This window comes from Anser brachyrhynchus (assembly GCF_964034855.1).
Source record: "Anser brachyrhynchus genome assembly, chromosome: Z".
In the NCBI taxonomy this organism is placed as follows: domain Eukaryota; kingdom Metazoa; phylum Chordata; class Aves; order Anseriformes; family Anatidae; genus Anser; species Anser brachyrhynchus.
The window spans coordinates 48,806,791-48,831,157 of record NC_137697.1 but is presented as its reverse complement, the minus strand read 5'-3'; the positions used below and the strand labels follow the sequence as shown (position 1 = coordinate 48,831,157).

At 41.1% G+C, this 24,367-nt stretch overlaps 1 protein-coding gene across 6 annotated transcripts in view; it reads right to left on the bottom strand.

Annotated features, from left to right (window-relative positions):
- Positions 1-22,887, bottom strand: part of PCGF3 (polycomb group ring finger 3) — a 54,445-nt gene extending 31,558 nt beyond the window's left edge. For 2 of the 6 annotated variants that reach the window (XM_080575217.1, XM_080575218.1), the window contains exon 1: positions 22,458-22,593. The gene's annotated coding sequence lies outside the window, so the exon portion shown is untranslated. Of the gene's footprint in view, positions 1-1,619; positions 21,844-21,873; positions 21,925-22,457 lie in introns of those variants that run through there. The other 4 variants (XM_080575213.1, XM_080575216.1, XM_080575219.1 and 1 more) reach the window with 4 other exon arrangements.
- Positions 22,888-24,367: the final 1,480 nt, after the last annotated feature.

Below are 24,367 nucleotides of genomic sequence, written 5' to 3'. Positions count from 1 at the left end.
AACCGGAATGAGAACATTGTGCTGGGTTTAGCAAGATGGAGAAACAGAAGAAAATATTCTTCCAAGTTGAGTTTTTAAATATTGTAAACTTCAACAAAAGTCTGTGTGTTGTGTCTGTAAAGCCCTATTTAAAGAAGCTACTAGAAAAAAATCTTTGTTTAGCACGATGAAATGTGGTTCAAGACTTGTATTTGCTTTAGCAAGTCAAGTTCTGATAAACAACCGATACATCACATTTGTATGACATACTTCATCCACTTAATTATGTTAAAGCACCACATGTATACAAGTACTCTTTTTAGTATCACACCAGCAATTCCTCACATCTTACTATACTATTACTCCTGGCAAGTAATTTTACCCATTTTTAGAAATGGATTAGTACCAGCAGATGGCACTAGTGCCCTAACCACATCAAACAAGTCTACGCATTGCTAACATATTCAACACAGAAAGCGTAAATAAACAAAACGTGCAAACAAAACCCACCAAACCTTACACATCTGTTGTTTCCACCTTCCTAAAACAAAAATCCACTAAGCACGTAGTTTATTTTGATCAGTTCATAGTACTTTGACAATACTGAGAAACCTGTGCTACCACCATAACACTGCGTGCAGCATGCTTTCTGGTGTTTCTTGCTCAGGGCTTTTTGTTGTTTTAAGTTTACCTTCTGTCGAGTGGAACACTGCAATTTCAGTTCTGTGCCCACTTCATAGGCATGCTGAGCAACCCGCTGAGAGCACATACAAAGCAACTGACACATCAGGTTCCTCCAGTTTCAGTGAAAATTTAAGAATTCATTTTCCGGCATCTCGAAGATAGAGCCTCCAAGAATAGTACGCTATGTTTCACTTCTCTGAGTATTTGCCTCACTGCTAAATACTACTAAAAACTGATATCCAATGGAGCCCCGAGGCTGCAGCCTGCTGTTCCTGGTACAGACCCTCTCACTTGTGTGCACACCTCCACACACAGCTCCCCAGGACTCCTCTGCTCCCCCAGAGGCCACCCTCCACCATGGGCTCACAGCCTTAGAGGCACACCATGGACACAAGGGCCCCTATGACCCAGGGAACCCCCACACCTCGTTTATGCCACCTCTCCAGTTACAGGCACCTCACAGGCCTTCTGACTACAGGTCTGACTGCAGTTCCTGGCTGTCAGACCACCCTGCATGCAGAACTGGGAGCCCTCCAGCCAGAGAAAAAGTTAAAGGAATGTAAACAACAACAGACTGCGCTGATCAGGCACAGGGTAGTACTACCTGGCAGACATACTGACCAGCCAGCTATATACATGGGACCAGCCCTCTGAATCCCCTTTTCCCTCTGTTTTTCCACATATGTTCCTCCCTAAATCATCCAAATGCCTCCCTTCCCCTGCCTTTGGCTCATCACCAAAGCATCCTTTAAGTCCCATGCCACCCCCAAATGCTCTTTCCCCACATCCCTGTGCAGCAGTCTTGCAGGCCCCTCAGACCAAAAGGTGCCCCAGCATCCATTCACAGTGGTAAGTGTCCATTCGACGTGGCTGATGGCTTCCCAGGGACAGCCCCGGTTAGGTGACATCCCTGATAGTGTGTGCCCTACACTGATTCCTTATTTTGTGTTCCTCACCTGCCACTGAGTCTCTGTGATCCCCTGGGTTTGTGAAGATGGGCTGTTGACAGGCTGATGGCTCCTGTGACGGGCCTGGCAGTAGTTACACCGTGTACAATTTCCCTATCTTCCCCCTCCAAGTCTTGTGGGTGTGCAGATGAGCTTTATCATGGAACTTATCAGGTCCCTCTAAATGTATGTATAGAAGCAAAGTAATGCAAGCTGTTCTTCAGCCCTGCCAAAGGGTAATACTGAAGCTGAGAGCGCAGAACACAGGATGGATCCTCACCAAGGAACAGTCTTCTACCAAGAGGTTATTTCTCAGGTGGCTGAGGGTTCTTCCGAGCAAGAAGTATTTTCTATGTACAAGTTCATTACAGTATATTCCACTGAGCACTTAGAAATACTTACCCCTCCTTAGTCTCTCACAGCTAGGTTTATGAAGTATATGAATGCTAAAACAGAGTAAAGTGCTGGCAGTTAGATAAATACTTTAGCTGTGATTCAGAAAAGAGAAGAAAAATGAGGTTAAATCAGCTAACTACTCCAATTATACAGCACAGAGTGCACATAATTATCAGATAAGCCATTGCCTCAATGTTTCTTTCAGGGACTTGCCTGCCCACCATAACTAAAGCGTAGGATGACAGTTTGACTCTTACAATCAATATGACTTTCTCCACTATTTCAGTTTGCAGCCATTTACAACCAAATCTCATTTCCTTCATAATGACTATTTCAGAACAGAGGGTTATGTTAATTTCACTACAGATAAGAAATGACATATTACAAGTTCTATAAAAATTTTCAGAGAATGTACTTACTTTTCATGAAGGGACTGAAAAGCCATTGAGCTACCTTTCTTACCACAAGCGAATGTCAATACCTACTTTTGGTTTTACACATTTCAATACTTTGGGTTTCAGTTTTTTTGGTGGTTGGTGTTTTTGTTTTCTGAGACATTTCATTGCTCCCTAATGAATGGGATGCCTCCCTAGAAGGTGTAAATTTATAAACTGCAAGTTCCTGATTTCTTCCCAGTATCTAGAATTATCAGACTTTTGTGTCAGAGATACAGTTTCATAACATGTTGTATAAGAAAGTCATATAACTAAGTAAAAAAGAAAATGTAAAGAGGATGGCTGAAACGGTGCAAATCTCTAGCCCACTCTCATTTTTTTTTCATTCTGTAATAATCCCTAAGCATAGGACTGTTTTAAACACTGTTATGAAGAACTAGCAAAAAAAAAAAGAACAATAACAAAGAAAACTTATTTTGTGGACAGCAAGTAAAAGCTCTTTCAAGACAGACATCTGGAAAATTTCAATTAATATATCAGCATCACTAGCTTTACAAGAATACTGAAGACTTTAGAAAACACTAAACCTTACAAGCCCAGCTTTAAACTGGCCGTGTGAGTTGGTCATTTAAAAAGGTTTTTGTTTTGTTTTGTTTAAATCCGTAGTCTTGGTTCCGTAATTGACAAGCTAGTGCAATGTTTTTTCTCTCCCTCCCTGCAACCACCTGGCAACGAAAACAAGCTGTGCCTGAATATTTCTGTGGCAGAATTGCCTGTGCCTAATAAGCATAACTTGTTCTTCAATATTACTCTCAATATTTTAGTGCTGGGTTTTAAGTTGTCACATTGTAAAGTCAGAAATTCTCACTATTCATTAAAAACGTAAGAGTAATGTGAAACGATTAATGATTAAGACATAATTAAGAGTCAAAGAGTAGCAGGTGACAAGACAAGACAAAGTATGAATAATGTGATCTTTAGCCAACTTACCTGAAATAATCATGATTAAAATTTTCTAAAGTAACACGACAGACTATGACGGTAATGTCAGCCATCAGGTAATTAAAAGGGAGAGAGAGAGACTAGTATCACATCACTTTCAGGAAAGCATCCTTTAAAATGACCGTGTTCTATTTGTTACTTTGATCTACTATGCTTGAGAACAGACTGCACTTTGATCTTCTTTTGAGGATACTTGACTAACGGGTTAAAGGGAAACCACTTGGGGTGTAGTCACGCCATTACTAATAGTTGCACTAAGGTGTCTAAAGAACTGTACAGCCCTAGGTGAAACGTTTGCTTTTTACACGTTTGTTTCGTTCATTTCAATGAAAGATAATGCAATGCAAAAGTAAGACACCACTCTTAGTAAATTACATGTAGAAAATGACACAAATGTTTAATATGAAGTAAAATAATCAGGACATAGTAGGATTAAATGTACCTTAAATCTACATAAATATAGAATCATTTGATCTTTACTCATGCCTCATACTTACCTTTTATGGTACAATGAGAGCAAAAAAAATTTTTTTTAATAGAACACCTGTGTCTCACTATACAAAATGAATTATGCCCTGAAGTAAGTTGTCAACACAACAAAGATGACTGTTCAATTTTCTGCCTTCCATACTATTAGTACAACATATAATGAGGAAAAAAGGGACTTCAGTAAGGCAAAAGAAATAGCAACTCAGCTGTAGACGAGTGACTCCAAACGCATCCTATTCCCCTTTTTAAAAACTTTAACAACTCATCTTCCTTCATTTCACTTAGATGTTCCTTATTCCTCTCTACAAACACCATCCTTTCTCAACTTCTGCAGTAATTAGCATTTTTAGAAAATTCACAAAATAGTAACTACCATAAAAATATTAAATATTACAGAAAAACAGAGCCATTCAAACTCAGTTTGGCATCTGATCATAAAAAAAAACAAACTCAAAATTACTGGACACATGCTTAATACCAGTGCTGAATACAAAGAGATTTTAATAAAAGGTTTTGTTTAAATCTTTTCCTTTAAACTTTGCTTAGATTTGGAATTTTGACAGTCCGCATTAAAATTGACTGTACTGGAATCCTGAACAGTCAAACAAATACTACCTACTAGCTAAATTTTTAACAAAGAAAAATCAGATAACTCATTTCTAAAAGTGTCTACAGCCAGAAATATGTAAATAGTCAAATTGTAGTGATATAGGATGTAGTGATATAGTTTTTTTAACATGTGAGTTGACAACACATGCTTATAAAACCCTTCTAAGTCTAAATTAAAGATGGCACTCTCAAAAAAAAAAAAAATCAAGAAAATCACTAACAAGTCTACCCTTAATAAAATAAATACTGACAAAAGATTAGGGAGTTGTAATATGTGATATTATACTGTACATTATAAACTCATCTACACCTTTTCCTACCTGTTAGAGTGACAGGACACCTTGAAGATGGGCATCATCCCTGCACTGAGATTTGCATTTCATTTTCTGTAAATGTTAAGTTTTATTATTTTCATAATACATATGAAGCAATAGTCACCATGAATTAGAAATACAAAACCCCCATATACAGTGTCTACCATCCAAACCCATGAAAGCATGGGGCAGTGGCAAATAGCAGATACATTAGTAAGAGATTAACTAAGTGATCCAAATAATACTTCAGGCATTACTGTTTCTCCAAGACTCAGCCTGCTGATACAGCACGGTCACAGCAAACTCAAGATGATGGTGATAAATTTGTGTTCTTCCTTCGTAGTTTGCGTTTGCTGATTTACAGCTGGCATGTTTCATACCTTCAACACTTTCATATTCACTGCATCCATTACTAATCCACTCATAAAGACTACCTGTGACCTCTTAAAATCTTTATTTTAGAAGCCCACTACATAATGTTCTTGCAGGTAATGCGTACCTTTCCATATAAATATATGGAAAGAAAATGAAAGCACATTTAAATTGCACAAACACGAATTCAAAATAGCATAGACATTAAGCTCCCTACTCCTGTAAAGCTGAAAAAAGATTTTGGCTTTAAATTCCTTCAGCTCCGACAGTGAAAGCAAACATATGCGATGAAATGCAAGACTGAAGTTTTCCTGACTGCAATTGATAATGATTGAAAATTGCCTCATACAAATATGCATAAAGCATCAATATTAAATCAGTGCTGGCATTTAAAAAAAGGTTCTCTTTAGGAAGAGGAGCAATAAGAGCACGAAGTAAGAGAATGGCAGATTTTTGAAGTATGGAAAAACGTATATACACACTAAATGCAACCTGGCCTTCTTCTCTGCTTCCCACCTGCCATCAAAACTTTCAGCCCTAGTGTGTTATTCCCCTTATCTTTCCTTCCCTACCCTTTCCACTGCCTCAACACTTTTTTTACAGAGTCAGGCAACAGATAAATATGTATCACATCCACCCAAGACACACATGCAAGTGTAATTATGGAAGAGGCTTTTCAAGTGGCAACAGATGGCAGGCATCTCCTATCAGAAATAAAACACGATCATGAAAGGAAAAGTATAGATGAGAATTTTTAATAGATGATTTCAGTTTTCTTTCAGAGTATTAACTTAAAAAGCTACCTTAAGTACAGTTACAGTCATCCACCTTGAGCTTACAGATTTCAATACAAAATTTCATTGTGTAAAGATGTAGTATCTTAAAATCAATACCCATAAACCACTGGAACTACTCCTAAAAATTGATACTATGTTACAAAACCGAAAAAGGAGAAATGTAATATAAAAACCACGAAAATGAGCTGACCATGGTAAAAGCACTCATCCCAGAGAAAGAAATGACAATTACAAAAATCATGCGTTCCTGTAACTAGCCAAGAGGACTTTAAGATTGGCGATAAATTACTTTGCTCTCTCCTTGAAGTGTATTATGGTGCAGAATTTGAATGACAGCTATATTTGAGAAAAAGCAGCATAATTCAGAACATACTACAGACAGGGTTCCTAAATTGTTTTCACATGTACTAATATTGTAAAGCCAGCCCGCAAACCTTAGGACAAAGGATCAATGATTAAAAACTTTGCTAGGATTCTTGAGTGAACATGTAAAATCACAGCAAACATTCTAACACAAATATACTGGAACAGGACAGAGTTAGTATACTTTTCCTACACTGGTCATGAGGAGGACCAGTGTAGGAAAATCATATTTAAATTGATTTCAAACAGATTTCATCTAGGCAATCAAATTTCAGAGGCAAGATACCAAATAGCCACTAGATAGCACCAGACTCCAACCACCAAACTCCAGAGCCAGTACTGAAATTCTTCATCTATGGAGGGAAAAGGTGGCTTTGCAAAAATCATAGAATGGCTCAGTTTGGAAGGGACATTAAAGATCCCATAGCTCCAACACACTGTCATAGGCGGGACACCACCCACCAGACCAGGTTGCTCAGGGCCTCATCCAACCTGACCTTGAACACCTCCAGGGATGGGGCATCCACAGCTTCTCTGGGCAACCTGTGCCAGTGCCTCACCACCCTCTGAGTGAAGAAAAAATGTCTGCAATGAGCAGCCATGACTCTGGAGACTCACAGACTGAAAGCAAATCAAGTGGCCATACTACAACAGCATGAAAACTGTGGGTTTCTTTATGCCTACAGCAACCTCAGCCTTCCCAACCACTTTTGACCCCTGAAATATATCACATAATGGGCAGAGAAAAAGTCAGCAGCAGAAGGGCAGGGGAAAGGGAAAAAGCAAGACAAAAAGGCTCTAGAAATGTCAAAACTCTTTTAAAGCTTGGTGCCTTGCACTCGTTTCAGTTGTTTTGCTCTCACTCGACTGCGCTGGAGTTAGAGATATGGTACTTGAACCATGACGCGACTTATTGCAATAATATTAAACCCATTTAGAGAAAGTTAGGATGAAATTTTCTGCCCTCCTTTTACATATCCCAATAGACTCAGTGATATTTAGGGGGGGCAGAGGAGGAAGTATTAGAAACATCTTCCATAAACATCTTTCATAACTTCTGTACTCATCTGTTAACAGTGACTGCAGAGTATTTAAACAGTCATTTGGCTGTCATGTAAACTACAGGTTTATATTTAATCTTAGCCAGTACCTTACCCTCCACAGAAACCACTTCCACAATGCTGCTTTCATTGCTTTTGAGAGTTGCAAAAGTACGCAAATAGTGAGTAACAGTAAGCATCTACCAATACTCTGAAATTGTGTTTCAGTAACGCAAGCCATTTCCATTTCATTCCGGTAAAGCTTTGGCAGCTGCAGCATAGGCAGACACAAGCTTAGATGCGAAAATGAGGAAGGATGATGTATCAAAACAGATGTTTCATTTCATACTTTTTTTAAATTTAATTTAATACTAGATAATCTAAAAAATTCTTCACATTTGTGATATAATCCCATTAGAAGAGCTCAAAAAGCTCTCAAAAGCTCTACAGTATCAACACATTTTTTTATTTTTATTTTGAGGGATCTGTATTTAATCAGATGGACTTACTACTCTAAGTATGTGGCTTATTGTACAAGCCTGCACATGGACCAGTCTTTCACTCAGTCTAGTAATGCATATGATTACAATGAATTTTAGCAAATGAAACTTCTCTTTAGAACACCTTTTACAGATTACAACCTCACAAATCCAATCTTCAGTAAATTTTCTTGCAAGAACCAAAAACTCTGAAAGAAGCTGTTACTCTGAAGTAACAAACATTTAGCCTTATCTGCCATCTAGCTGTCTTAATTAGCACAACTACAGAATTTCATCACTGCATGCATCACTGCAGGTCTTAACGGAGTCTTATTAAAACAGCACCTTCCATATAGGTAGCATTGTTTCAAGGCTTAGGAACACTCTGGGAATGACTCATCACACTGTAGATAGTCTTCTGCTGGCCTGATAAATTCATTTATTCACATGAAGGTTAAAAAAGAACTGGAGAATACTCAAGGGAAGAGGCTGCATGCACTGCACAGTGATAACTGTGAGCTTCCTTTGGCAGCAGCAAGCCATTAGCTTGGCTCCACTGCCTGTGAAACCACAGCCTTCAGAACTCATAAGGAAGCTGCTTTCAAGTGGCCCCTCGCAATTAAAACACACTTAGCCGTGCAGACCATGAACTGTTCATGGTGGGGTGGGTGGTCCTGATGCATTCCTGAGAGCAGGCTAACAAACTGTGGGATGTGGAATAGTATCTATGCGACAAGAGGAGCACTACTTTTCTGCAAGACAGCCTGGAGAAGAGCACCCTCTGACCAACTTGATTCTGGGAAACCAGTTTTCAATTTCTGACAAAAAATCACTACCTTAATTATATATAAATTACTCTTTACATTCTGTTTCTTTTGTTTCGTGCTGAGAGTACAAGGTCATTTCTGATGAACGTCCACTGCAATCACTGATAAAACTGGGAAGAACCTTAGAGTGTCAGAGACTGGAAAAAAAAAAAAACCCACACTATAAAACCCACAACATTATCTCAGGAGCTAGCTTCCTTCTTTCATTAGTGACTATCACTACAGCCTCGTTGAGAATTTAGAGCCAGAAACTACAAACCATTAAAAAGGCAATTTGTTTCAATTCAGAACCTAGGGATCCAAACCCAGACCTTTAGTGAGGCTGTACTAGAAGGGACCTGAACCCACACCACTTTTTTGAACATTTAATGTCCATGCACTTGAGAGAAGGTAATTTATGACTTAACCACAGCTGAAACAGATCTGAATCTTCATTACTATGCCCTCTGTAGAACAGATGAGCAACTCACAATACCAAATTAACCTTAAGCTGTCACTTGAATTGATGTGTTTGCATTTGCACTGATTGCCCTGGAACTCTATACATGATAATAAGAGCTTGCCAAGTCCACCATGGTGAAGACAGAAGTTTAAAGGACCCTGTTACCAACTCCTTTAAAAATATATATATAAAAAAAACAAAACTTAAGTTTTGGTAACTATTTTAAAAGATCTTTTCCGTCCTCATTCGCCATATATACATACATTTTAACTTTCTTTGTTGAAAGAAATCTTAATCCTAGGTACCATGAAAACATCTATTTATGTATGATGTCATATGTGTTTCTACAGTCCCCTAAACCAACTACTTATTAACAAAGATGAGGAAAAGGTGTATCTGTAGAGAGTAATTGTAGAATCGTACAATCATTCAGGATGCAAAAGCCCTCCAAGATCACCTGGTCCAACCATCCCCCTACCACCAATGTCACCCACTAAACCATGTCCCTGAGCACCACGTCCAACCTCTCCTTCAACACCCCCACGGACGGTGACTCCACCAGCTCCCCTGGACAACCCGTCCCAATGCCTGACTACTCCTTCTGAGACGAAATGTCTCCTCATTTCTAAACTGAAAAAGGAAAAAGGTTAGAAAACCTTTTCGGGGTAACCTGAGAAGAGGGGATTTTATACCTCTTATGTGAAGCAGTTACAGATCTTTATCAGAGAGAAGCTTCCCATTCTCACGCAAATATTGCCAGTTTTTAAGAAAGAGAGGATAAATAATCTTCATACAGGAACTGAAAACAATTCCTTTGGGTATATAACAAAAGGCCTTTAGGAATTCAAGTTTTCAGTCCCCTGCTTCCACGTATTAGTCCAGACAGCAACAGCCCACTAATACTGTAACTGTCAAGATGGAAATCTGTGGTGAGAAGGCAGAAGTTACCATCAGGTAAGTAGGAAGGTGCTGCAAAACCCTGCGAACACTTTACCAGCAACCACTTGTCTTTTTAACATCTTTATGTAGTTTAACAGAACCCAGACTACAGCACATGACAGTTAATCAATTCAGTCCAAACAAAACAAAGATTTGAAAGAATCTTAAAAAAATCATGCCTTTGCTTAAAAAAAAAAATCTGTGAGCAAAGCTTTCAACTTCACTTCACTGTCCAACAATCCTCTCCAAACAGCTATGAAAGAAGATGAGCAAGTGTTACTAGAATTGCCCTGTACTTTGCAAATGGATAATAGGTATTCTCTGTTCTTTCTGGACTCAAATGTACACACAGTAAATAAAGTTAGCTACCCAATGAACTATACAACTCAAATGAAAGAGAGCCTCGCAGAATCTTCTTTCTGCTTTTGTTCTTGAAACCACAGGATGACTTTAAGATGTAGTCTGCTCTCACTTCTCCTATTGTTCTAACAGTTGCTTCGATTTATTTCTGACAGAGGTGAATATTTAACAGTTTCTTGGTCTCCTCTGAACTCTTGCTGCTGTAGCTCACTTAACCCAGACACGGTCATTCCCTTTCAAGTGACAGCAAATGTCAAAATAAACCTCGTGGTTAGCTTTCTTCACAGAAAATGCATTGTTTGTTTAGTATAAAGTTACAAAGAAAAAATTTAATCAAATCAGTAGGAAAGCTTTTTTTTTCCCTGTTCACAAAAACTGGATGTTCCTCTTTATTTCCCAGTATTTGATTACCTCAATTCTTACCTTGAAGTCTTGAAACCTCATTTTTGAAAAGATTTTCCCTCCTTTAAAAAAAAAAATAAAACATCCAAAGGTAATTACCTTAAGATCCAAAAGAAACACAATCGTTAAAGTGAAAACACTGAGGCAGTAACTTCAGAAAATCAGAGACATCCGAGATGGGACTTGCAGGTGTTGCAACAGACCAAAAGCAACAGAGGCTTCCAGATGCTACTTTCAAAGACAGAAAAATGCCTTCTTGTTAAAAATACAGGAGAATGCGCTAGTAAAAGCTTCGTTTTTCTTAATAAGGAGACGGATAAATATATCAATAATACATCAACCCATTAACAGTTGAAGTAAAAGTACAGTTGTCAGCCACTGTCAGCAGGAAAAATACTCAGTCTCTGAAATTCGCTGCAATAGCTTGTATTTTGTTGTCAACATGTACTGCACAGGACCGGATTCACCATCTAAAATTTACTACTTGACTTCACTGTTGTGGAATGTTTTTCATGTATCTCGGCAATCTCCACTCATTAACTTCGAGAACATTTCACTTTGTTCAGTACAAAGGAGTTGCCAGACATAAGGAACCAAAGAGTGACAATCAGCTTTCTATAGTTTCACTAGTATAAATCCAACTGACTTTCAAAATTAAAATCTTATGGGTTTTAGGCATTTTATCAAATTCAGACGCTGCTGTTAATTTCACAGCAGTCAGTATTCTGCAAGTACTTTAGAGAATGCAAAGTACAGCAAGTGTAAATAGCAGAGAACTCAGGCTTTATTATGCAAGGCGTACAACAAATTTATTTCTAATAGACGTTAATGCAAAGAGAGAATCTGTTATCACAGTGACCACTTACAAAGTTTCACAGGAAACATCTTTTCCAACTACTTCTGAACACTGTAAGACCTCAAGTAGGATAGGGGAGGAAGAGAGGGAGAGACTCAGACCATCGGCATTGACACCACCACCTATGACAACCTCCTCACCTCAAACCACACCACAGGGAGAAGCCAGTTTTCTTGACCAATGTTCATTAGTTTATGGATTTCCAAGGCTCTCTGCTGTGCACACCCACCTCTTTACATGAACAAACACACCGGCCTGAGCGCACACTCAGCCAACTTGTAGAGCTGACTCCATCCAAAACTAAGTGAAGATACAATCGTATGTTCGCCCCAAAACTTCAAAGTACAGAAAACTTCATCAAGTGATAAAAACCCGTTATCGGCACCCTTTTACTTCTCATTGGTAACACTGGCAGTACAAGCCAAGGCGACAGCCAGGACAGCTGACCCAGCCTGACCAGAGGGCCTTCTCAGGCTGGCAAAGGGGAAGAAGGAGTGGGGGGACTCTCATTATGAAGCTGTTCGCTTCCCGAGCACTGCTGCGTGTACCGAGGCCCTGCCTCCCTGGTGGTGGCTGGACACTGCTTGCTGATGGGAAGCAGAGAATAATTGTTTCCTCCATGGCCTTTCCTTTCCTTCCATCAAACTCCTATCTCAAACCCACTTGCTTTCTTTCCTCCGTCTCATTTTCTCCCCTTCATCCTGCTAAGGAGGGAGGGTGAGAGACAGCAGCTGGGTGGTAACGTAGCTGCCTACCAGTGTTAAACCCCAACACCTTCATATAGTCAAATTCAACAGCATTTTACCTGCCAATGGCTTGATTATTTATAATAAGCAGGAACACAGCAGTCCTAATATTTGGGGAAGAGACAGTAACGCCTGTCTTTTCTGTTAGTAGGACTGTGAAATAACAACATTTGCTGTTTTCTTCAATAAATACTCTAGACTGCTTTTAGTGAACGACTAATACATAGTAGTCCCAGTATGCATGAACTAAAGCCAAAAGTTTCAAGTATTCAGTGAAACAGGTAGTCTCATTTTCACTTGTTTGCTGAGTAGAATCATTGGCCTAAATGAAGTACAGAAAATTAAGGTTTGTGTTTTTTTTTTTTTTTTTGAAGAAAATTAATCTTTAATCCAGTACAGTTATGACATTAGGTAGCAGCATCTGAAGCAAAAGAATGCTCCATCACACAGCAGGGCAAAAAGCAGTTGGTGCCGCCTGCCCTCTTCTGAGCAAAGGCAACAAGCAAGTGCCTGCCAGCCTGACAGGGGCAGGCAGGGATGGGCAGCTATGGCAGAGCAATGCATGCTCAGCGCAGTGATCCCTGGCTGAGTCCGTGTGACCCTCCAGCAGACCTGTGGGACACAGCACCGCGAGGGAAAAGGCTGGCATCGGGACACAACAGCGAGTACGCTCCTAGCGGGAGAGGAAAGGGCTGGGAGGAACCGGGAGAGAAACAGCACGGGAATAGAAAGAAAAAGTGGAAGAGAATAGCAGTGGGGAAAAAGATAAAAAGGAGGAAGGAAAAATACAGTTTGTCTCCAGGAGGAATGAGGATGTTAAACACTGAAATCCACTCTGGCTTGCTGTGTTTTTTAAATCTTTTCCACTTAAAATGTAATAAACTATAAGGACAAGAAAAAAACTGTATTCATGCAAAAAGCACAAGAAGCATTCCTCCAGTGCTACTCCATTCAATACAGTAGTTTGAGCTTTTTCAGCTTTTGGCTTACTTTGACATGCTGACCATTCTGGCTTAACCACGTTAAAATAAAACAAGAACATAAAAAGCAGCACTGAGATACTGATACTCTGACCCCAGCACCTTAACACATTCCCATCCTCACAGCTTTTCAGCAATTAAGTCCAAGAACTGTATCAACTAGACACAGCAAGCAGCACAGAGGTTTGAAAGCATCCTTTACCAAGGCACACAAGACATTTAAAACTACATTTCATCAGCCATGCTTCTCATAGGCCACATATTCTGGACCCACCAAGTTGCTTGTATTTGGGATCAGCCACATTGCTCCGAGTAAAGATTCCACTAGAAGCTTTTGGCAGGCTTAATAAAATCATTACAGTAACATCAGCTTGATATTTCTCTGAGGTTTCCTTAAATTGCTATGCGTGCTTATGTAAAACGAGCACCACATTTTCGTGCAAAAGCCAACACACTCTCAAGTACCCATCTAACTGACCATGCATTTTTTTAAACTACTTTGCTTTTTTATTTTCTTGTAAGAAAACAATCATCATTTTCCAACTTGCTACGTAGAATGACCATGAAGAATTCTTCAGCCTTCCATTTCAAAATGGTTCATAACATTATCTACAGGATAACAATGTTTGAAAACTTACATTTGTAGTTAGAATTCTACCTTTAAGGCCATCACACATTGAGTTTATTTTCATTTCCTCATCACCATTAGGTCAGTGTTTTGCATGTGTGTGGGAACACAGAGAAAAGGTCAATGTACAGAGATATGAAACAAGCATTATGTTCCACAGACAAGCAGCACTTCGTAGAAAATATTTACTATTATCACACTGTTATGGTTTTGTGTTTTACTGGCTATCTTGCAGGAAGCAAGGATTTCCGAAACTTAATTCTTAAGGCATTTTTTCACTGCGTAATCTAAAAATGTGTTAGAGTACAAGAAAATCTTGTGTACCATATGAATTACCATTCAATCATTCCAAACTCTGCATCCAAGTGATTATTAAAAGGTAGTTTTGCAAATCCTGACACACACACACACAAACAAAAAAGTACGAAATGAGGCTGAAACCCAGACCACAAAAAAGAGGGCAACACCATTACAAATCACCGTCTTGTCCATCAGTCCTAACACTACAACATGACACTGGTTTAAGCGACTTGGACTCTGACAGAAAAATCCAGTGCTAACAAACGGCATGATGGGGGGATTCAGCACTTATAAAAATGAATTCTTTGCTGTGGCCACCTGATCACTGACTTTTGCTGTTGTTATTCAAAACAGAAAAATTCCACTTTGCAGCGAGTTGATCTTTAAGAGAATCTGAAAGGTCTAAATTATTAAGGCAACAAAATAAACTGTCTCACCAGAACACTATCATCTGCGTGGGCTTTGGCAGCCACGTTTCTGTCGTTTTAGAAGTTGGTGGCTGCAGCTGTCCACCCCTTGCTGGAAAAAGCCACCTTGAGGCAAAAAATCCTTACACATCAGGTGCTTATTTTAACAGTACAGAACACTGGCACAAAGCACTGATGAAGGCAGCTTTGTGCCTGACAGTATGGGCTGAAGGTAGCAGAAGAGCAAAGGGAAGCTTTTCAGGAAAAAGACAGGTGGAAAGAGCTCTAGACCCACCAGCTTGCCCATCAGCCGTAATTCCCAGGTGCTGTTCTTACCCTCCAGATGCTCCAATGGCATATATCAGATCTCCAAAGACAACAGTCTGTATTTCCCTTCCTGATATATGTTCAGAGAGATTTACGCTTTAATAGAGAACATAGAAATATTCTCTGAATTGCCCAATACAGCTTAACCCAATCACATAGAAAGAAAACAAATACCAGTTTCCTTTATCACAACCAACTCAGCACCAGCTGCAGAACTCACATAAGCTTCACATGCTCCAGACGGCAGGAGAATTCACTACCTCCTGAAGTCTCCCTTCCCAGCTCTGCATATAGTCATTTCATCACATATTCAGATCTGATTCTTTAGAGTCAGAAGTACAGAAAACAAACCACTGAACAGAAGTTAAGTTGTTCTTCCTTACCCAGTCATGGTAATGGTACTCTGTAGCTCATGGGACAGCTTAGTTTTGTTCCATAAATGAGTAAAGATATGCTCTACATTTAGATCATTGCACAAAATTCATCAGAATCCCTTAAAAGAAGGCACTTTATACATAAGTAATGAATGTTGCTGAAAATGAAGAAGTTGACACAGATAACCAATAGCTAGGCAGATAGCTCTCTCATTACAACTTCCAGTAAATAAGATAGCATTAAGAACAAAGATAGCATTAATAGCCAGCAGGAGTAAGATAGACTAAATCAAAAAACCATAATCAGTAGAAGAATGGAACAGCAAACCAACTTCAATGTTTTACAAAAAGAAAAAAAAAGAAAGAGACAGCAATGTGAAAAACTACTATGAAAGCAGACAAATAACCACTAAAAGGCTGTTATGCTGTCAGGAGCCAGGCGTGCACAACAGCATTTCACACAGACAGGAACAAACCGTGCACATACTGCAGAAACTTTCTAGTTCACAGTAGCACATCAAAAAGCATCAAGTTACGAAAAAAGCAATGGCAAATCATCAGCTAAAGCTTTTTACACTTTTTACATCAGTCTTTTATTTATTCTATATGAAAATGTATCCATCATTAAAAACATCGTTGAACTTGCAGAACTATAATAGAATTGGTATTTAATTACCATTCAAAGAGATGGCTGATACCAACCAAAGTCTGCAGCCACACAATAAGACAGACTATTCAAAAACCGTAGGAAGAAAATATCCTCTCAAGAGGTTCAGTCTAACCAGGGTCTGACATTCCACGTAAGGAATAATCAGGTAAATAAGCAAACACTATCATTCCTATGTATCATCATGATTACATTCCAGGTATACCTTAACTCTCCTCTAAGAACTTGTAAAAGCAAAACCACTTTCATAACCTCTTATTGCTTCCTACCATGCGTTTCAAACCCTGGATTGGTATGTGACCTGCACAGTAAAAATGGAAGTGGTATTTCAGTGCAAGATTGTAACTACCGCAGCCTCCTAGCAGCATCTGTAGACTTGAATTTGGTTCCTCTCTGCAATTCACCAAGAGCTACTTCTGGAAATTGAACTACACAGTAAGAGACAATCAAAATAACTTACTGAAGCTAATAAAAATGCCATAGTTGTTTAAATAGATGATACCTTCACTGATACTCTCTCGTTCCATTCTTTACAACACAGATTAATAAAACACCTCACAAGAAACACACAATATTAAAAGTTGGGCTGACAAGGACAGAAAGGAGAGTGCTTCGCAGCATACTCAGGACAGATCTCCACACAGCAGATACTGAGTGTTTTTAGTCTCAGGATATACCACATGTGGATCCCTTTGTTGATTATGAATGTTTGAAAAAATCATTCCCCTGACTTTACATTAAGGGCGGGAGAAGAGCGAGCTGACTGCCCCCACCACGTTTGCATGTTAAAATTGTCAATGTCTGCAGATGGTGATAACGGATGACTAACTTGAAAAAAGGCTACCTCTTATGGGAAGCAGTAAGTGGATAGGGAATCTGGGGGAGAAATAAAACAAGCTCATTTTTCCCCTTGTACATGCTCCTCAACTGAATCTATTTTACAACAGGAGGCCTAATGATGGTGGCTACAGAAGAGGAATCTGTAATCTTTTCTCTTTCCTCTCACAGAAGCTATCACCTGGCCACAATAACCTTACAGAATCTGAATAACTGTTACAGGTTAGAGGAAACATGTTCCTGACAAACAATTTCTGATAGTAGCATCCAAGACTGTGCCTAAAAAGTTACGTTAAATATGACTGCAACCAATACAGAACTTTTCACACCCACATATTCAAGATACTCAAAAATGAGATCTCCAGGTGCTAATAACCACTTAATACCATGCGAGTCACTAGGCACAGAGGGCTTCTGGTGACTTCTGTCCAATAACTGAGAGAACTTGAAGTGCTGGAAAGTACACTGAAGAAAATCAGCTTTGTTGGCAAGCCAGAAGCTTTCTTCTGGTCAGGCACCATTTATGCTACCTCAGAAATAAGGGATCTACACTCATTTCCTCGTAGACAATGGCCAAGATAAGAAGCTTGAATAAAGCATTTTATGAATATAAACATAAGTCTTCTGTGAAATGATTATGGAATAACCTGATCTTGGGAGTGATATCTACCTCAATCTAGCCAGTCAAGAAATAAAAGAACAAGATTAGAAAGTGCATGATTAATAAAACGTTATGCATATGAAATACTTAATTTGGTGCCACCAAGCACAATGGTGCTATTAACAAAGATAAATGTTATTAAAAAGCACCTTTCAATTAAACTGCTCCAGTTCAATAGTAGTTTGATCCAAACTTTTGGAAAAATAAGTTATTACAACAGTATTCCAAATAGGCTAGATTTTGTATTCCATTGCAGGGATACGGATTTTAGCAATGAGCATCAGAACTTAAAAGTGCAGATTCAAGATAAAGTAATATCAATTTATCAAACCCAGACACATTGGAAAAAGAGAGTCGGGAAGGAAAATGTATGTATCAATTTTCCAGGGGAAAAAGTTGGGCATCTCTTCACAAGTTGTCTGAAGAGTGAGTACAACATCCCAACAGTACAAGCATAACACAAAGACCTTTCTTTCATTAAGATTTTAACTAAATACCTGTAAATTAATCATTATCTAGTGGCAACCCAATACAAAAAGCATGAACGTATAGCATAAACTGGTTTATGATACAGGACAGTTTTGCAATCAGCCTTAGGAAACTGTTACAGGAAAAGGTGGTTTCATTTTGTAATCCGTTCAACAAACACAACACATCCACGCAGCTGTTCCTAAAAAGGGTAAATGCTTATCTCCCAACCTGGTGGATTTCATTCACAGAGTACAGTTTTTGGCTACGCTGCTCCCACACCAACACAAACGAACTCTTCCTCAAGTACAGACTGTTGCATGGGGCCAGAGCAACGTGCACTTGTGAATACTAAATTCTGAGCGAGCACTTCACAAGTGATACCATTATGCTTGAACTTCCCTGAAATAGTCAGTTAAGCTCAAAAAACTCAATATGGGAACGGATGTGCAAGTCAGTAAATGATCGACCAGCACCATGAGAAACTGACTACTGGAACCGCTGGCTGTGAAACTGGGGGGGCTTCTCCAAGAGCAGGCAGAACCAACCAGGCAAACGCTGCTTGATGGCTTGGGGTCCACACCTCATGTGGAAGGAATAACTCCGAGACGCAAAGAAAAGCTTTTCAAGGATTAAGACGGCTGGTTTGAGTACAGTGTGTTTGCGTTCTGTTAAGATGAGGAGGCGGTATTAGAAATATCTTTAACAGAAACACATTTAACAGAAGTGAGAGTCTGGATTATAGACAGCTAGTTTTAAAAACAGGTGTGTGCATTTTCGGTGGTTTGCAGGATTCGCTATCTGAACAAACGCATACAAAAATTCCCTCACTTCTTGCCTGTACTGACTCCTCAAATCAAGACCACAGTTCTTGTTTCTAGAACATACTCCATGTTTTAGACAAAAACTATAAACAAACCCAAACCCAATTATTAAGACGGGGGAAAACAAGAACACAACTTTGACTTCCAAATGTCTCTGTGTCCAAGGGTAGTTTCTGCCACCAAAACACAAGTCCTTTTAACATAGACAAAGTTCTAAGCCATTGTCACATACAAGGGCAGAAAAGAAAGTAGGTATCTCTTAGTGACAGCCTAAATACGTGCTATAGGAATAATAATAAATCTGTTTCTCGTCCCCTTGCGGAGATACAGAAAATAATATTTTAAGAAGTTCCTCCACTAGCAGCAGAACAGAACGGGCTGGTTTTCTTTGCACTTACCTACTTCTTCCTTACAGTCTTACCCCGCGTTGTACTGATGCCAGCATACATACCTGAAGTAACTCCAGTTCTCACTCCTTGCACCCTTATCACTTTCCCCTAGCAAGTCCCTCAACTTTTAACTGAGGTTTGAACAAGAGGCAGTTGTTAATGTGCAAGTAGTCGCCTTTTCGACAGAAAGAACACGAAACTCACACTTTGTCTTTCCTTCTACTTTCGAGTGGCCTGTGCTGCCCTCTTAATTTTGAATAATTTGTCCTGTGTTTGGCAAAGGAATAAATGACTCCTCAGTTGTTAGGTATAGTATGAAGTATTTGTTCTGATTAAAAAAAAAAAAAGGTGGGGGGAACAGTATCATCAATCAAGTCACTGCTGTTTCCTTACTTCCTGTGTTGGAACGACATGACTGCAAGACTTCCAGATCGGTGCAGTAACGAGCTTCAATCAAACTTTCAATAGCAAAAAGACTTCCATTCTCACAAGTCCTCACCGCAGTGAGTATTTAATTTTCACGGTCTGTTGATTTAAATATAGAGCCTCCTATTCAGTAAAAATAACCTGAGAAAATCTAACTTGGAGAACAGCAGAAAGTTTTTTTTTTTTGTCTATTTAAAGTAGATTATAAAACAAAACAATGTTTACAGTACGTCTTCAGTTAGACATGAAACATATTGTTACTTATCACAATAGCAAGGATTGCCTTTAATGCAGAATAACCTTTTTGTCTCCTCCCTTTTATTACACCTATGACTTCTACATATCAAACTTACAGTCTAATACTGAAAGCCTGCATTTCAAGGAGGCAGGTGTGAGGAATATGAAACTATAAACTTTCTTCAAGAGAGGACTTCAAAAGAAGTCTAGTATAAGCTGAGATCCTAGATGTGGACAGCTTCTTCCTGGCTTTTAAACTTCCTCCAGTCAAACCAGGCAGGTTTTTTCTAGGTTTCCTTTAAACCCAACAGCACACCTAACCTAGCAAATCGGAGTAAAAACCACCATTGAACAAAGAAACCAAGTTTAAGCCACTAAACAGTCAGGAACACTGACAGTCTTACTGCATCTCTGAACACCACTGTCAGCTTGCTTTTTCATCTAGTATCTCTATGTCCAGTTGTGTGCCAACTGGTAACAGTTCCAAAAGAAAAAACAGAAAATGTTTAACACATAGCACAATATCATAAGATGCACAAGTGCATGTGTATAAACCAGTATAAACCATTAAGGCAATAGCTAAGAAGTGAAATGCTATCAACGTGCATACTTTTCAAGACATTATGTCCACATCCACTTCATGGGTCATATCTGGCTTAGAGCTGCAATGGGAACACTTCCACTTCTTACAGAATTTCATAGATAATTCAGTGTTTTACTCTGGAATTACTTCAGACCTGAGAGATCGTTACCTGCCCTTTTAAGATAAAAAAAAAATTGGAAAAAAGAAAAGCTAAAAAGGCCACCTAGATTAAAGTCATTTGGGAAAAAGGAAATGGAAGCTATTAAAGCAAATATAGAACTCCTCTCAAAAGAAAGTTTACTTAGGTCTCAGACATAAAGCTGAAAGGTGACCTCCTCTAATGCTTGTACATAGTCCCTAAGAGCAGGTTGGGCAACTGCAGGAACTAAAAGCTGTACTTTACAGTCTTCTAGTAGCAGAAGTCTTTCATGGTATGGTAGTTAATTTCTGCCATTCTAGGCATTAGTATTATGCTAGCACTGTTATAAACTAGGTCAACTTTAGCACAACACTTAACAAATGTTCTGTCTTGATTTTCTATGCTGACAGCAGAGGCACCAGATCAGGTTGGCTAGATCAACCCACGTAAAGAAACAAAACAGATTTCCATCAAGCAGAAGTTTACGAAATGCTTTGAAAGCTGTATCTTTACAAGCTTTCAGTTACAGTACCCCTACGCATTTCGTTAGAAAAAATGCCTGGCCCTTTTCTAACTAATTGTGCCTGATCTCAACAAACAACTTCAGTTCTGCACAGGTTCTGTATTCTCTTAAACACACTGCAAAATGCCTAGGAGTACAACTTAAATGGAAATAGTAAAGCCAGTGGAAGGGTACAAAGGTTCTATTTCTATTCACCTTGTCACCAACCAAAGAAATTTACGAATTGGAAAGCAGCCTGTAAGAAAGGTATGGTATGCCTCATGGTATGGACTCCCACCTGACCTGCCACTAAAGAAAGAACCTAAAGTTCACGAGTATCCTACCAAACAACAACCAACAACCACAAATAAAAAAAAAAAAAAAAAAAAAAACACAGCACCCAGCAGCAAGAAGACCAGTTGCAACATATGCAGCCTAACTGTTCACGCCTCATCAAGGAGACCAGCTCACGCTAGAAGATCCACACATGGGACGGAGAAGTTAACACGAGCCTGCTCTAAGGAGCAGCTCAACTTTTCTACCCCCCCCCGACCCTTTGCGTTTTAAAATACCACCTCCTCACCCACAAACTTAACTCCTCTGTTGGAGGCTGGAGGACAGCCACGAAGGGCTGCCTCCAAAGACACCCAGCGCAACGCGCCCAGAGGAACGTTCCAGACACGTACGGCCAACAAAGCGGGGTTTCTAGGTGCTGGCTCCTCGGGCACATGTATTTCCTGCAGGAGGAAGGAAACGGCTAAGACACATTTGACACCCAGCCTCCTCCACGGCACCTCCGAAACGCGTCCCAGGTGGGGCAGCAGCCGGACGCCGCACAGGTGGTGGGCGGCCAGGAGACCCCGCTTGGAAGCAGCACCCCTCGCTTTTTGCTTTTTTTTTTGGGGGGGGGAAGGGGGGATATCTTTTTTTTTTTTTTAGGGAGCCCCCAGGGAGCGGCTGGGGGGCAAAAATAAAGACTAAAACCCCACTGGTCGCTCTGTACCCCCTGACAGCGGGGTGCGGGGGGTTCGAGGCGCAGCCCCCCCAAAACACACACGCAAGGGGGGGGTGGGACACGGCCCGGTGCCGGGCGCCCCCTCCCCACGCCGGAGCACTGCCGGGAGGCCGCAGGCCGCCCCCAGCCCCTCGGGTAAGGGGACACGGGGCTGTTCGCCCCCCCCCCCCAGCCCCTCGGGTAAAGGGGTCCGGGAGTGTTTTGGGGGTGCCGCCGCCTCCCCCCCCCCAGCGCGCACCCCCCGGCCCCACTGACCTGCCGGTGTCCTCTCGGGGCCCGATCCCGGGTGGGCGAGGAGGGGGTTCGAGGGGGTGCTGAGGGCTCCCCGCTGTCTGTCTGTCCGTCTGTCCCCCTGCCCCTCCGACCTTCCCCGGGCGCGGCAGCGAGCGAGAGGAGGAGGAGGAGGAGGAGGAGGAGGAGGAGGAGGAGGAGGATGGGGAGGGGGAGAGAAACCGGACCCTCGTCCCCTCCCCCCCACGGGGAAAGAGAAAAAAAAAAAAAGGGAGGGGGGGATAAAAAAATAATAAAAAAAAACACACACGGGAGGGGGAGGGGGCGTCGGTTCGGAATTAAAGGGCTCGGCCCGGAGTTTAAAACAAAGAGGCGGAAATAGCCGAGCGCGGCCCGAGCGCAGCCGAGCGGGGGCGCCGCGACCAGCGCGCATGCGCATGGGGCCCTCGGCCGGGTCCGGCGCTGTCTGCCCCCCCCCCCCTCTTCCTTCCCCCCCCCCCTCAGCGGGGCCGCCCCGCGCCTGCGTGCGTGGCGGGGTGGGGGGGGGGTGTGACATGGGGGGGTGTGTCCCGGCCCCGCGACCCTCAGTGCAGGGGGTGGGTGGGCAGGGGTCGTTTCTAATGAGTTTGGCAATGCTGTTAAAGAATGTGGTAGTGCACGCGTGGTATGTCTGCTTACACAAGCACATGAAGGGGGAGAACGTGTCTTGCCCGAAGTAACTCGTGGTGTGCTGAGCCAACTCTCTCTGAAGACGAGCGGTGAGATTCAGGGGTTTTCAGGGAGTTAGTGGCACTGTCAGTGACTAGGACAAGTGAAAATAATGTACACTATGAAGTCGGTGGGCAGCATCAAACGGGGAGTGAATAGAATCACACAGGTTGGAAAAGCTCTCCAAGATCATTTGGCCCAACCATCCCCCTACCACCACCGTCACCTACTAAACCATGTCCCTAAGCACCACGTCCAACCTTTCCTTGAACGCCCCCAAGGACAGTCACTCCACCACCTCCCTGGGCAACCCGTCCCAATGCCTGACTGCTCTTTCTGAGAAGAAATGTCTCCTCATTTCCAACCTAAATCTCGCCTGGCACAACTTGAGGCCATTCCCTCTAGTCCTGTCACTAGTTACCTGTGAGAAGAGGCCAACCCCCAGCTCCCCACACCTTCCTTTCAGGCAGCTGTACAGAGCGGTGAGGAACCCCTGAGCCTCCTCTTCTCCAGACTAAACAACCCCAGGTCCCTCAGCCGCTCCTCACAGGACTTGTGCTCCAGGCCCTTCACCAGCTTCGTAGCCCTTCTGACTGACTAACTGGAAAGCAAGTCTGTTGGAAGCACTTTGTGGGTTCTGGGGGCAACAGGCTAAACGTGAGCCACCAGTGTGCCCTGGTGGTGACGAGAAACATACGAATCTTGTGATCCTGCCAGACCAGTACACTGGGGGAACATGATTGTCCCTTTTTACTTGGCACTTGTTAAAACAAACCTGGCATACAGCATTCAGTTTTGGGTGCATCAATATGAGAAAGTTATTGATAAACTTGAGTAAGTCCAGCAAAAAGGCCTCCAGCATAGTAGAAGGCCTGAAGAACATGTCCTGTGAGGAGAAGCTGAGAGAACTGAACTAGTTCTGCCTGGAGAAGAGATGGCTTCAGAGTAGCTTAAAAGCAGCTTCAACACTTACAAGGGGATTACCAACAAAAAGCAGAGTCAAGATCTTTAGTGGGGCAAATGGCAGGAGAATGAGAGGCAGTGGTTATAAAGTGAATTGGGGGACATTGTAATGGGACAGAAAGGAAAATAAATAAATAAATAAATAAATAGATCTCTGAGGATAATTAAACTTTGGAAGAGGTTTCCCAGACAGGCTGTGCACTATGCCTCTTAGGAGATGTTTTAAGATCAGCCTAGACAAAGCCCTGCTTTAAGGTAGAGGT